The sequence below is a fragment of the Taudactylus pleione genome, unplaced genomic scaffold, assembly GCF_031769625.1.
Source record: "Taudactylus pleione unplaced genomic scaffold, aTauple2 ptg000609l, whole genome shotgun sequence".
Classification (NCBI taxonomy): Eukaryota; Metazoa; Chordata; class Amphibia; order Anura; family Myobatrachidae; genus Taudactylus; species Taudactylus pleione.
Window position 1 is genome coordinate 8,838,386 of NW_028285011.1, and position 14,221 is coordinate 8,852,606.

Here is a 14,221-nt window from a genome sequence, read left to right on the forward strand (position 1 = left end):
ACAAAGATTTAAAACTGAGGCTACAAACTTCCTTCAGGTTTCAGAAAAATTGTTTTCAGAGCAATGCTAGAAATATTAACTATATATTGAAATACTAGCATAGTGTAAATAGTTGTTTCACATATCTATACAACATACAGCTAATGCTTTCTTAATCAGTGTGTAAAGTGCTTTGTATCTTTCAGAAGCCTTGTACTTCTGTTGCTTTGATGCCTTAAAAGGATGCTGCCTCTGAGGTGTTGCGGCCCTTATCTATAGACAAAAGATACTGTAATAATAGCTGAACAGGCTGAAGAATGTCATCTTCCTAGTTACAGTGCTATTGTTTGACTAATCCAGGCAATCAAAACTCCTGACTACTTACCCCTTCCCGGTCACTCTGGCTCACTTTGTCTAGAGCAGACACCCAGCATACAGCAGGTGAGTGTTTGGTACTTGTTATGTGACTACAATAGCCATTATTTTATAAACTATGAACCTATTGCCTAAGAACAATCATATATATTTGAATGTTGAACCAAGTTACTTTAACAAATGAAAAATGATTTTTGATGTTTACAAGACAGGCACTGTTGGACACATGGGTTTCTCTACATTACACCTGACACCTTCATTTATTTGTATTTATTGGTTATACATCTGTAATACTGTTTGCTTCCTCGTGAGCTGGAGTGTCCCTTACGCCTTTCCTCAGTCTATCAGACAACATATGGAAAAGGTATATGGGCAGACTGGCCCACAGGTATATTGTGTGACCGAGACATAACAGAAATACATGAAGTGAGATTTTAATAGTAATTACAACTTTAATGCATTCTATTGAAATTATATATTTCACAGTATGTGAAAATCTATTTTGTGTTTCATATAAATAAGTATTTCCTACTTAGCAGGTCTGGGAAACATCATTTATTTGGCTATCTTTTCAGTCAATGCTTTATGCATTGTGATTTAATGTTGGACACAATTACTGTACATTTGCAATCGCATAAAAAAACCTTTATATCCAACACATTACCTGCAGCCCTTCCTATGCAAGATACTTATTTTGAATTACATGTACATGTTCTAGTTTTTGAGTTGATTGCCATATATTGCTCTCTACATGTATCTATAGAGTGTACACTAAAGTTACTCTAGATGCCATGTATTTTATTTTGTGTGTAACACAAAATGCAGACTTGTAAAACATCAGTGTATACAGTAACACATATTTGCAAGTATGCAATTGGACAACTTTAACATTCAACTCTATATCTGTCCCTTGGTATTCAAAGCACGTGTTGGGCAATTACTGTAGAAAAATGTACATATACAAATTATTTCATCCTCTTTTGGAGGAATAACCTCTGTCTTTTTGATCGACTGGTGAAGGCTCAGGAATTTTAGGCTGCTCCGTAGTGGCAACATGCAAACAAACAAATAATATGCAAGAGATATAAGTTTTGTGAATATTGTATATGTAACAAAGAAAATATAATAACATCCAGTATATATGTGACAATATGACATTATCAGCATAAAAACTCATTTCTCGTTTTACAAGCACAATCATTTTTGCTTGGCTTATGTTCCAAAAATTGTTCCTGTCCCTTGATGACTGAGGGCCTGATTCATTACGGAATGCAACTGTGAATGCAACAGCGATTATGCATGCAGTTCAACTGCGATAGTATGTTAATTCATTGCTATCGCAATGCTGCTGCAGCACTACATAAGGATGCCCACTTTACCTTACACACACCCATAATGCTTAGCAAGACTGCGAAAACTTCGGTACAATCGAGTACCATCGCAGTTTCAAGCATACTTGCACAAGCTCTGACCTTACTCAGAAATTGCTACTTCATCGCACGCCATCAGGCCTCAGGCTGCGTAGGGCATTTCAGTGGCTAATTTATGCACACCCCTGTAATGGCGTTCAAACACACTAGCACACCTGAGTTCAGCCGTCACCACCCACAAACGGCACCTCCTATCAATCACTCTGCATAGTCATTCCGATCACAGTGGACGGTTCGCGCCTGCACAGTACGCAATAATTGCGTACGTATCAGATACTGAGGGCCCGATTCAGACCCGCTCGCTACGCTACGTTCGCATGCAGTCAGCCGATTTTTGCAATCTGCGCATGCGTACGCATACAGAGCACGTGTGCAAACTAGTCCATGCGATCGGGAAGCGTTTGCTCGCTGCGCATAGACAGCTCGCTAGCTAGAGTGACAGGAGAAGCCATTTGTGAGTGGTGACAGGGGATGGTCCATGAAAAATGGGGGAGTGATGGTGCGAACGCAGGCGTGCCTGAGCATCTTAACACCATTTCAGAGGTGTACATAATTAAGATGCAGCATCATAATACAAGTCACATGGTTGAAAATCACACTGAATCACTCGCAGTGCTTGCGGAAGGGTATGGTCAACCACAAGTGCTGCGATCGCATCCGATGGTACTCAATGTTACTTTGGTTGCATACACTTCCTGGAGATGACATGCACAAGTGGGCGTCTTAGACAGGCTGGTGGGCGTCTGCATACACAGAACGATCGCACGCTAAGACATAGTGGGTGTGCTAATGCCTTGCCGTGCGATTGCCTGCCTTATGCTGGGTGCGTGCGAACACATCTAGCGAGCGGGTCTGAATCGAGCCCTGAGTTCCTTGCTGAATCAGGCCCTGAGACCCCTTCTCTATTTATTGTAATGGACACATTTACAAGCGACATACATGACAGCGAGGTCATCGCGACCATCGGGCTTGCAACGAGACCCTTGTGGTAGGTTCTCGCTGCCACAAGCCCTGGAGTGCTTTTGGCTCTATCAGAGCCAAAAGCACTTCCACTGACATCACTAGTGATGTCAGTGGGGCCGGTCCCAGACGGTAGGCGTTCCCATGGGAACGCCTCCGTCTGGGTAGTCACGCCCCCGGCACGCCCACCAAAGGGGACGTGCTGTCAATCACCATCGACAGCACGCCTCCTTTGGTGCGAGACCCATAACAATGGCTTGGCCGTCGTTATTCAGGTCTCGCGCATGCGCACGACAGAGCCGCCTCCGTCATGCGCATGCGCACTTGGGCAACATCGACCCGCTTGCGAGCGGGTCTGAATCAGGCCCAGAAAGCATAGAGATTTGGCTTGAAAATGTTAGTAGTAAGTGTGTAAGTCACTTTACCCTATTTTGTACACAATATAATATTGTAGTAAATTGTTATATACACAGAAGAATTGTGCCCGAACGGTTTTATTTATGAATTTATGAATTGGAAAGTCTCCTGTTCCACATAAAGAGCTCGATTTTCTAAGCGGCAGCTTTTGCAAGCCACCATTTCTTTATAGATTTGACCCCAATATTTAAATGGTAATAATATAACATGTAAAATACTTCTGGTTTTGCATTTTTTTGTAAACTGGCAACTTGAAAAAGTCGCCGCTTAGTAAATCTACCCCAAAATGTCATTACAAACAAACGTAACACAAATGTGAACTAAATGAAACTAGAATTTTGAACCCGTCATTCACTAGCAGGGATTTTTTTCTCTCTCTCCCATCTCCTGCCATTCCTACCATCTCTCTTGCTCTCTCTATCTCTTTCTCTTTGCCAACCTGTCTCTCACTATTTCTCCCATCTCTCTCTCTCATCTTTCTATATCCCCATGTTTCCCCCGGGATGCAGTCATTATGTCAACATTTATAATGTTGACACTACAATGTTGACAGTTATGCAGAATGTAGACATGTTCACATTGTCCACATCTGAAATGTGAAATGCAGACATTCTTAGAATGCTGACAGTTAGGGTTAGACTGCAGCATTTGGGATCATTAGGGTTAGGCACTAGGGGAGGGATAAGGGTTAGGTGTTAGCGATACTACCGGAACCGCCCCAGGAACAGCTGTAAGTCACCGTTAGCTTAACACCGGACCCGCCAAACCAGGTAAGTCACCACTGAACTACCAGGAATGTTTTGTCAACATTCAAATATTATTGGTATTCATTAGTGTCGACATAATGAATGTCGATGTGGTCATTGTCGACATGCTAGACATGTTAACATGATGAGTGTCAACATGATGAATGCCGACATAATATACTGAATCCATTTCCCCCTATTCCTCCCAATTGCCTCTCTCTCTCTCCCTGCCTCGAATTCCTCTATTCCTCCAAACTCTCTCCCTGCCACCCTATCTCCCCCTATTCCTCCCAACTCTATCTGTCTCCGTCTTCATCTATTCCTAGAATCTCTTTGTTTCTACCCCATGTCTCCCCCTATTCTTATCATCTCTGTCCCCACCCTCCTTATTTCTCCAATGGTTCTCCTTCATTGATGGCAAAGAGCTTGCAATGTTATTTTTTTGCCCTGGTGCAGAGGAACAGAGTGTAGCTCTTCCCATGGCCATTCCACTAAACCCTACCCTCTTTATTGATTGGCCTGTTGCCTCCAGCTGCAGCACTAAGAGGGGGGAAGCCTACTGCTTGCCATCAATAGTTCAATGTCAATGGCTGCATGCCATCAATGTTAATCAATGATAGCACATTGATGGTGACCATTGATGGTTAACCCACCGATGGCCATCCCTGTGATACAGCATGCATGTTATATGGGCAGCCACTATTCTGGAGGTCAGGGCAGGTACCAGGCTGTACTTCAGGGGAGTTGGTGAATCTGAGGCTGTGTACAGCCAGGAGAGTGGTCTTATCCCCTTGCCTGGGTGTCGAGAGGGAAACATTCTCATCAGTCAGAAACTGTAGTGGGCATGCCCAGGTTGGGACCTTCTCCTCTGGCACTGAGGGAGGGTGGGGGTCAGTTTGGAACCTTCCTCAGATAGCAGTGGGGAAAATGCAGTTTAAGACCTTCATTGGCAGAGAAGGGGGGTTGTGGACCTTCTTTGGAAGGATGGGTGGTGCACAGCTATCTACTCAGCACGGGGGGGGGGATATTTCGGGGGTAGAAGAGATGCTGTTGTGCTCAGGTCTGTCACCATGTGCGTTGGTTAGCTGCAGGAGAGGGTATGACCTGCCAGCCAGTGAGAGATGTCAGAGGAGGGAATGGGTGGAGCCTTCGTCTCTATTGTGTTTATGCTAGGCTCACTTCTATTGTTTACCCTTAAAAAGATCAAATGGGAATCTTCCTTCCTGAAGCAGTCAAAATAGAAATTTCATTTAAGTAATGCGAATAGATATACATGACCATATATGATGTAGCCACAATACTAATAAATTGTTTATCAGCTGGAGGAGCAGTATGTAATCAACCAATCAGAAGTGGCTAATAGTCCTCATCATTGTGTATCATTGCACCAGCCTTCCAACACTTACCAAAGATACACTTCTGTGTCTGCATCCAGATTTACTTGAATTCAATTTACATGAACAAACCCTTATTATACAGAGTCTATGCTTGTCCACCCCTTCCTCCGCTGTTCTGCTTCTCCAGGCATAAGGAATCCTAAGTATAAGAAATGCCAAAGCCTACACAGGGATGTATGGATTGTTCGGCCACCTCTGCATGAGCTCCTACATTTCTAACTGAAATAATAAAGCTGTTTATCTTTTCAAAAAGTTGCTGCTACCAGACTAGCAGACTCCCATTATAACTGTCATGTCCGCTTACAGTCTTCACTAAGAATAAATCACAAATGTACTTGGCAGCACAGACTAATGAATACTTGGCCTATGGAATTTTTTAAGGTGTCTTGTGCTACAAAAAAAGCAACATAAAAAAATGATGAAAACATTGTTTTTGTGCTCAGGCCTTTATATGATTTTATTAGGTTTTCCCCACATTTATTCTGCGTTTTTCTATCATTTCATCACGTACTTTCCCTTTTTCCCTCTTGGATGAAAGGAACAACAGGAAAGTATAAATAGACAGGCTGTATATGCAAGATCTCGTGCAAGGCACCATACTGTAGTTACTGTAAATACCTTGTTGGCCACTCTGTTTTTACATGGAATATGTTTTCTTAAGGTCATATTTCTTATATAACATTTACTTTTCACAAATGAGGTCAAATACTGTAATGTTATGCATTGTGGTGGTGTTTATAATGTTACGGGGTTTGTGCTATATTTATACTGCTTATGCTGAGCTTTATGAGCTATGCTATGTTTAGACTCTTGCCCATATTTTCTTGCAGTAACTCTCCTTTGTGTGATGCAGAAATCTATGTTTAAATACACATCAAAGAGTATTGTACTGAGACAGACTAATAGATCGCCCCTGGGGTTGTGAATACCTCTTTGGCACGGTCCAGAACCAGCTACAAGTTGATCCTTGTGTCAAATTATAACAGTATTACTTTGCTCTAACTGTGCATTTTAACACTTTTTCCCCCTCCATCTAAGCATTTATGGTAATGTTATGAGTTATAGTAGCCTTGTATTGTAAATACAGGCTGTGACCATAGTCTATTGTAGGGTACAAATATACAGTAGGTGTGTCTGTTGCTTTATATGTCTATAACATTATTTATGTTACACACATGAGAAATACAATGTGGTGCTCTTTCTGAAAATAGGTGATTGTAGATGTCCTTCCCAAAAACCAACAAAAGTGGTGATTTATTACATATGTAAGTTTTATATAAATTTAATGTATCTCTGATTGTGGCAAAATGGAGAAAAAATAATACAAAAACCTAACCTGAAGAAGCAAACACAAATCTGCTAAACTGCTGTTATGTCTTTGCTAAATCAGCTCCTCCTGTGCTTTATTTTGTTCTGTGGTTCTGCTATACCAACACTACAGTACATGTTGTGTTGTTGTATCTCTTTGGCACTATATAGTAAGATATGTAATTAATAACTTGTATGAATCACATTATTATCAATATATATATATATATATATATATATATATATATATATACATACATACATACATACATACATACACACATTACTTTACATTTCAAACAAGTGTTGCATTTTGCAATTCCTTAGCTATTAGTTCTGCATGTTCACCATTGTCCAGTAATAACATGCTGGGTCACAGTGACATCAGCTGGCAAATGGTGTGTTCCTCAGAGGAACACCAACATGTTTTCTTTTTCCTCCGGACTGTCCTTATCCATCACACTGAGTAGCTCGGATCAGTAACTACACAATCTGTCTCCCGGTGTCGCTGACAGGTATATAAGATACCATAAAATGCAGCATCTGATACCTGAAAAGCTCAGTCAGGTTTTCACCAGTTTTCTGTGGTGGTTTCAGTGCTACTTGTATTGTCTTTGGGGTGTATGTAGCTGTTTTACCAGGTTTTTGGCCAATTCCTCTGATTTATTATTATGATTACAGACAATGAGTGACAGCTATTCCTGAGTCTGGCTGCTGACCTGGCAGATAACGTGCATTCTGGATACACTGTTTCTTCTCAATGTGATGGAGTGTTGCAATGTGATTGTGAAGTATTTGATTAAGTAGGTTACAAGGAAAACGGACTCAGTTTGATTGCAGGAAACATTCCAACAAAGACATTTATCTGTAAAATATGAGAAAAAAAGCCACAACCTCTGGAAAAGAGAAAGTGTTGGATGCCAGCTGCAGTGTAAAAGAGTGAGAGTGTAGGATGCTTTTGTCTCCTTATATGGTAAAATGATATGAAGGGGTTTCACTGTGCTGTGAAGGGAGCCTGTTTCCACACAATCCGGGATGCAGAGCTGACAGCAGGCTGCTGGGATCCTCCAGTCTTACAGCTGTATGACAGTACTGCTGGCTGCCACTGGATGTGTGACTTGCTCTCCATCACTAGCCCTCGGAGGAATACTGTGCACTCACTGGCTGCTCTGTAAGTAGATATCACACACAGGTACTCACTATCACTCTCTGTTGTCAGGGATAGCTCTCCTTGCTGCCTGATAAGATGCTGTGCTGGGACACACTGTAGCCATGCAGTCAGTATCATGGATGGTACTGCTACCATGTGTATTGTGCTATCTGAGGGCTTAGAATGCAGCCCGGCTCTACCTTATTTCACCATCTCTCTCTACTGTATGTTACATATAGGGGAATGTACCACGGCATTATAATGATTTACTGTCAGAATTAAATACTACATTCTGGAAATAGTTTAGTGTTGAGAACAATATGAACATAAAAAGAAACACAAGTCTAGTTATGTCGCTTCCACTTATATTGTTTGCATGCTCTTTAGTAAGTATTACTATTTTGATTTGTGCAAATAGATGTTTTTATTTCAAGTTGCTGGATGTATCATCTTCACAGTTATAGCTTTACAGATTCCTTTGTATCAGTAATTTGCTGGTTGCTATATACAAAATCCAGCAACACATCACTCAGCCACTTATTTGGTAGTAACAGAAGTTTATTGAATCTGGATTTTATGCTGGAGGCATTCATCTACCTGAAATGTGATTCTTGCTTTTTAAAATTTACAGATTACTAATTAAACAGTAGAAAATATATCAGGACTTGTTTAATTTACTTAATCACTAACATCGTTATATCCATACTAGGGCACCTTTACGAATACAATTCAGTTGTAATGCTTTAATGTGATTTATAATAAAAGCCTGTATTCACATTACAGGCAAACCAGGCACAAGTCTAGCGCAGCACTGTTAAGGAAGCAGCAGAGAAGGGGTTTTACAATTATTTAAATGTACAGCTTTATCTTTTCATTTTCTTCTTATTCCCTTTTACATTTTCTGCCCCTGTAAGTATAAGGGATCACAGAATGCTGGGTAGAGGAACATGAGCAGGCAGGGTGCACAATTAATACTAATATTGGATGGTTTCACCCAATATGCCTAGAGTAATGTTAATATGGTCCCCTCCATAGGCAGACATTAGCATCCATAGGTCTTACTGTATGTTAGAAAGACACTGTCAGGCAATATGGGGAGAGATCCATATTCAACTCCCAAAGTGCTTACTAGAGTGTTTCAGAGGAAGAGCTGTGAACAACACCATCTTCTGCTCAGAGAACTTGTTCCAGCTTTCAGGTTCATGTAAAAGAGGAGCCCCCTTATTTCTTTTCTACATAGGGATGCAAACAATATAGTAGGGAGTTTTTTCCCCAAAAAATTTATGTTTTCCCTATAATCTACATCTGTTTCATAGGTGTTTTTATGTACTGTATGTATAGATCTACAAATGGTGTCTGTGAGCCAACAGTAGACCTCATTTCCAAAGCTCACTGGATGCACAGGACAAAATGCAAGGTCCACCCAGGGCACATCCAGATATTCTCACTCTTGAAGATGCCTCCACAAACTAGATGTTGTCAGAAAAGTTCTCATTTATTTGATCATGGCATCTTTATGGGATTTCTCATTATGGAATGTAATAAGTTGCATTCAACCTTTCAAATAAGTGACGTAGCATAAGTGTTTATAGAGGACCTGTCATTTATAATGTGCTTCCTTAAATGGTCGATATAAAAGTGAATCTATCCTGCCAGTAGATTATTATGAATCCTACCTTCCCTATGTTCTAGGGTCCTAAAGGCATTCCTTTGCTTGACACCTTATTAAATATAATTACATGCCAGACATTTTAATAAAAACATATCAAACACACATATTGAGCAGGACCTTCCTACCTCTGTCTGTCTATTACCTAGTTTTGTTCTATTATTGTTGTTTCCAATTGTAAAGCGCAATGGAATATGCTGCGCTATATAAGAAAATATTATTAATAATAATAATAATATTGGGCGTAGCCTGTTGTCAGCACAGGAAAGATGTGGTATATGGAGTTGGATGCAAATGTATTATTATTGTGCAGGTTAGGTTGCATGTTTCCTTTAGCTTATAGAGGATAAATTGGGGAGAAGGGGGCATGCCAGCATAGACCAATACAGTAAGGGCATGTTCACCCAATGGTACTAATACAGACCACAACAAAAATGCATATATGCCTTTGGTGCAAAATATACACAGATTATAATGATGATCGGCAGCAGTTTATGATTGGCTGAGTGTGTCTCAATCCTCCCCACTGATACTATTACTTTTATCAGTATGAACGCTCTATTTTCATTATTTCATTTTTGCAATCAGTTCAAGGCACAAAAGAAATGTTCCCTTTGATTTTCTTAAATTGGAGGGAAAAATCTGTTTGTATTTAATTGAATTAGCACTTTTATTTTGTAATTGTTGTGAATTTAACTGTATTTTACATGGTGAAAGCGACTGTAGTATTTATTAAGAACACTGTATATGCTGAAATGTTCAATTAAGTGCCGCATACTTGCATTTTAGGCCCCAGAGGGTGCACTTAATGCAGATTTTTCCTCACAGTGTCAGGAGGGATGTAGTTAGCAGACCAGTTGATGGCATGCCGCCGGTCTGATCCCGACGCTGGAAGTCCGACAAGGGATTTGATAGGTGTTGAAATACTGACGCCTATCTTAATCCGACACCGGAACATAGACAGATGCCAGCCCGAACCAGGTAAGTCTGGGGCGTCTTAGCTGTTAGCCGCGGGGGGGTTAGGTTTAGGTACCATAGCGGCGTTAGGTTTTGGGTTAAGCACCCCTATGGGGGGGTTAGGGTTAGGCACCACTAGGGGGGGGCGGTTAGGGATAGGCACTAAGGGGGGGGGATAGGTTTAGGCACAAAGGTGGGAGACTTAGGTTTAGGCACTAACTGGGAGGGTTAGGGTGCGGAGTGGGGAGGGTTAGGCTACAAGAAGGGAGGGTTAGCGGAAGAAGAGGGGAGAGTAAGTATATTTACCTGACCCCTGTTGGGATACCAACCATCGGGACACCGCTGTCGGTATTTTGACAGGAGGCATCCCGACAGCCGGCATTACATACCCATTCCCCAAGGAGCTGCGGGGAAAGTCTGTGATAAATGTAATGCACAGGGAAGCCCATAGCTTCCAACATGTGGCATCTATGGGTTAATGTGCGCTACCCGCAGGTTTACCGCATGGGAAAATTGGCTTATAGTTCAATAGCTCCAGGTGTTAAACTTGGACCTTTAACTGCGCAGTAAACACCCCAGGTAATTGAATCTGCCCCTAGGTGTTAAAGTGGCACACATAATACCCTTTTCAGGAGCATTTTGCATTTACAGTGCCTCCACCTCTACATCAGCTTCTCTTTGTGCACATTTAGTAACTTTCATTTATACAATGGCACCAAAGTAGATACAGTTTAATTGTTCACATGAAGTTCTAATAACTGTGTGGAGTTTGTATATTCTCCCTGTGCTTGCGTGAGTTTCCTCCGGGTGCTCCGGTTTCCTCCCACACTCCAAAAATATACTGGTAGGTTAATTGGCTCCCAACACAAATTAACCCGTGTGTGTTTTCTTGCGCATGTGATAGGGAATATAGAGTGTAAGCTCCACTGGGGCAGGGACTGATGTGAATGGCCAAATAATCTCTGTAAAGCTTGCAAGCAGGGCCCTCTTACCTCTATGTCTGTCTGTTATTACCCTGTTTTGTTCTATCAATGTTTCCAATTGTAAAGCGCAACGGAATATGCTGCGCTATATAAGAAACTGTTAATAAATAATAAATAAATAAATAAAGCGCTGCGGAATATGTGTGCGCTATATAAATAACTGGTAATAATAATAATATCCACATTGTCTACAGCTCCAACTCTACTACTTGCCCATCTCACAAACATTTCTTAAGACATAAATGATGTCATACATAGAACACTTCTGTAAATGGCAATGCAGACATTGATGTCCTGTGTCTAAGGAATTACAAAGCCTGCATTGTACAGCCATACCTTAGGCTGTGGAATGCAGCATGGTCATGTGACAGTCCATAAAATAGTAACCCCTGCATAGTTACTTACACAGTGCAAAGGGAACTGACTTTATACTTTCCCCTCATAAGTTAAACCATGAATTGTTAACATACCAACATCTGTGCTCTTCTGTATTACTTTTATTAATTACATTCTTCTTAAGAAAAAAAGTGCAGATTCAGCAAGTTACGCAACTTTTCTAAACTGCTCCTGTACCATTTCCAAAGCAAACAATCCAGTTACTCAATTATGTCACAAAGTTTGCAGTTAAAACTACATCTGGACCCGTTCCACAGTCTCATTTTTCAGATGGTTAAGGCTGTTGTTTTGGTTTCCGAATCCAAACTTTTCCTTACCCACTGTAATTTGAATGTGTATTCCCCAGTACTATAAACACTAGATACTTGCTTCCTATGATTACAGGGATAAAGTACTCAACCTGGATCTCTGATATCCACTATGCAGAAAAGTCATTTTACATTTTGTTCATAGCACAAATGTTAATAAAAGGTTCAGGTCATGTAGTTCAGATGAAGGTAAAAAAAAATATCTATTATAACTGAAGCATACTGTATTTAGCAATGGCCAGCTGGCTCAGAGCAAATTGTGTATTTCTTCTCCTTTCACCTGAACCCACTCCCCATATTATATTTTGGGTGTGCCATTATTTTTTAAGTCAGAACCAAAGTTACCAAATCTCTACGATCACAACGATTTTAAAATATAGGCATGCATCTGTATTGCTGGACATACATACAGGTTGAGTCTCCCATATTCAAATATTCCGAAATACAGAATATTCCAATATACATTTTTTTTTTAGCATGACTGAGATATGGACACTTTTGCTTTCTGATGGTTCAATGTACAGAAACTTTGTTTAAGGCGCATAATTATTAGAAATATTGTATAAAATGACCTTAAGGCTATGTATAGAAAATATGTATGAAACATAAATGCAATCTGTGTTTAGACTTGGGCTCCTTCCCCTAGAAATCTCATTATGATATGCAAATATTCCAAAATACGGAAAAATCAGATTTTCAAAATACTTCTGGTCCCAAACATTTTGGATATGGGAGACTCAAAATGTATTTATGTTTGTTCCATATTAGCAAGCTTATCAGTAATATTTTAGTACACATGAAGCTTTGTTTTGGTATCTCATCTCTTTTTTATTCTGAATATATCATACACAGCCGGTTGTAGAACAGATCACCGACCTTTTCCTAAGCTGATGAAGAGCAAATAAGCAGTTATACCAATAATCTTTTTGAAATTGTACATGATAAAATATGAAGATTTGAAAGAAAATATGATCATAGTGGGAGTCGAACATGGCAGTGATGTTGGGCAGCATAGTCCACTGAATTGAATTTGTTTTTAGGTACCATATTCAAGTAAATATCTTTTTCATTTATGGATATTTTAGAATTGTTTTATTATTTACTTTCATGCAACTGATGCCACCTATGAAATAACCCTTATCTTTATTCAGCAATTTCTATATGGTTTTGGTTACACCACTTATTGCTGGCTTTGTCTTACACCAGCTCTAATGGGAGCAATTACAGATGGCAAGTTAGAAAACGGAGCCCCCACCCAAATAGGTGTGCGCGCCAAAAAAGTGGGCGTGGTGACATGTCACAAGTGGCATGGCCACTGAAAAATGGGGGCGTGGCAACATGACACACCACCATTTCTCATCACTCTGGGAACGTTCCTTTCTATTCCATATGTACCTTAATGCCCCAAGTAGTAGTTCCCCTCTTGCAATGCCCACTGTAGTAGTGCCCCTTATGCAATGTCCCCAGTAGTAGTGCCCCTATATAGTGTCCCTTATACAGTGCCCCCAGTAATGCACCCTTATAAAGTGCCCCCAATAGTGCCACTCAGGGTTGGACTGGCCGACAGGGGTACAGGGGAAATCCCCGGTGGGCCACGGTGACTGAGGGCCCCCTCCCCTCCTTCCATCCTGTTGGGGTCAGGTTCTTGATTATGAACTTAAATTACATAAGTCAGATATTGGGTGCCTGGTTCGAAATGATCCCTTCTGTCAATCAAAGTGGGCGTTCCTGACACACCCTTGTCCCCTTCTTCATAAAGGGGCCATGTGTTTTGCAGGCTGACTATATCCTCTCTAATGGTTGGCCAAGTCCCTCTGGAGACTGTCAAACCGCTTAAGCTTGGCCCCTACCACTGTATTCCCTGGTGGGCCCTTCATGACCCAGTCCGACACTGGTGCCACTTATACAGTGCCGCTAGTAGTGGCCCCCCTATGCAGTGTCCCCAGTAGTGGTCCCCCCTATGCAGTGCCTCTTATACAGTGCCCCCAGTAGTGGTCCCCCTATGCAGTGCCCTCTATGCAGTGCCCCTTTTATAGTGCCCCAGCAGTGGTCCCCCTTAGGCAGTGCTCCCAGTAGTGCCCCTTATACAGTGCCCCAGTAGTAGTCCCCACTATGCAGTGCCCCAATAGTAGTCCTTCCTATGCAG

At 41.1% G+C, this 14,221-nt stretch overlaps 1 protein-coding gene across 3 annotated transcripts in view; it reads left to right on the forward strand.

Moving 5' to 3' along the window:
* Positions 1 to 396: 396 nt before the first annotated feature.
* FHL2 (four and a half LIM domains 2) overlaps positions 397 to 14,221 on the forward strand; it is a 95,228-nt gene continuing 81,403 nt past the window's right edge. Inside the window, exon 1 of one of the 3 annotated variants that reach the window (XM_088454159.1) lies at positions 397 to 420. The gene's annotated coding sequence lies outside the window, so the exon portion shown is untranslated. Of the gene's footprint in view, positions 421 to 7,057; positions 7,128 to 7,656; positions 7,784 to 14,221 lie in introns of those variants that run through there. The other 2 variants (XM_088454158.1, XM_088454157.1) reach the window with 2 other exon arrangements.